Source organism: Cynara cardunculus (assembly GCF_001531365.2).
Source record: "Cynara cardunculus var. scolymus isolate 2C chromosome LG 14, CcrdV1, whole genome shotgun sequence".
Classification (NCBI taxonomy): Eukaryota; Viridiplantae; Streptophyta; class Magnoliopsida; order Asterales; family Asteraceae; genus Cynara; species Cynara cardunculus.
The window spans coordinates 8551477-8553197 of record NC_037541.1 but is presented as its reverse complement, the minus strand read 5'-3'; the positions used below and the strand labels follow the sequence as shown (position 1 = coordinate 8553197).

Below are 1721 nucleotides of genomic sequence, written 5' to 3'. Positions count from 1 at the left end.
GCTCGAAAGAGTGATTTTTAACAAAGAGATTTGTTTAGCCATATATCTTGAAGACACCATTTTGTCACTATCCGTGGTCCGAACACCACATAGAGATATGGGTGCAAAGCTATAATATAGTGCAAAGGTGAAGTCCGAGAGGAATACCTTCAAGATAAATGGTGGGACCGGTCCTTCCACAACTTTGTCTGTTGGATTTCGTGCTTACGTTTCACCCCAAATCTTACACCCGTGCTACCTTTATTATTCTGCTTTATTAATCTGCTTTATTATTCTGTTATATTACCTGTGTTAACTTGGAATCAAACTAAAGTCTTCGTTTTCGTCATCTGAAATCTTTTCTTTTATTGGACTCTTATTTAACTTTTGCTCCAATCCCTGTGGACGATATTCTGGTACTTGTACCACTTTATTACTTGGAAAGACGACGTTGGGCCGTATTGTATACTTGCTTTGTGGCCCAATTTCATTAAGTCTAAAGGTAAAGGATTTGACTGACCAAGTTTTTGGCGCCACTGCCGGGGATAGGCAAGCTTAAAGTTTTCTTTTGAGTCAAGTAAAAGACTTGATTTTTCTAGTACCAGTTTTTGAAAAGTGGTGTATGCCAAGAACACATCGCGGGAAATTTTTTGAAATTGATCCAGACATTGAGAGAACGTTTCACCATAGAAGGAGGGCTCAAAGAGCATTTCAGGCTCTACTCCCTCCCAACATGGAGTTACCTGCTCCCAACATTCCGGAAGTACCATATTTGGAAAATCAACCGCCAATTTTTGTGCAAATACCACCGTTCCCAATTTTTCACCAAGGAAACCCACATCATGAAAATGATAATAATTTGGACACAGAATCGGACCCTAATGAGCAACAAAGGGCACAAACTYCRAACATCATTAATCTGGCAAATTCCAAAAATGGAAGGATCATGGATTATGCTATCTCGGATTTTGAGCAATTAAATTCTGRGATAGTTAGACCACATATGACCGCTCTCCATTTCGAGCTAAAACCGATAATGTTTCACATGTTACAGACTAATGGCCAATTTGCTGGACTGTCCTCAGAAGATCCACATTCTCATTTAAAGTCTTTTATGAAAATCACAGATGCCTTCCTGATCCCGGGAGTGTCCAATGACGCTCTCAGACTTACTTTATTTCCATTTTCATTACGGGATCGGGCAAAAGCATGGTTTAACTCTTTAACACCAGGATCTGTGTCGTCATGGGGTAACATGGCGGAAATGTTTTTGCGAAAATATTTCCCACCAACAAGGAACGCTAAGTCCAGAAATGAAATCTGTCTTTTTAAACAACTGGATGATGAAGCTGTTCCTGATGCGTGGGAAAGGTTTAAAGAGCTGTTAAGGAAATGCCCACACCATGACATTCCGTACTGTATTCAACTTGAGACGTTTTACAATGGGTTAAGTCCCATGGCAAAACAAATGCTTGACGCGACTGCAGGCGGAGCCTTTACAGCCAGTACCTATAATCAGGGATATGAGATCCTAGAAGAGATATCAGTAAACAATGGGCATTGGGCTGACCCACGGGCCCAGCCACAGAAAAAGACTGCTAAAAAAATACATGAGATGGATGCATATACTGCATTAACAGCTCAGCTTACCTCCATGACCAATTTATTGAAAAATTTAACTTCTGGTCAGGGAGTATAGCAAGCTGCTAACACATCTGTTCCAACAGTCCTATCTGTGCAAT

General features: G+C 40.5%; 1 non-coding gene across 1 annotated transcript; it reads right to left on the bottom strand.

The window, feature by feature from the left end:
• Nucleotides 1–1282: 1282 nt before the first annotated feature.
• LOC112527063 lies at nucleotides 1283–1389 on the bottom strand. The gene has a single exon (XR_003070684.1). It is a non-coding gene; the product is annotated as a small nucleolar RNA R71 (small nucleolar RNA).
• Nucleotides 1390–1721: the final 332 nt, after the last annotated feature.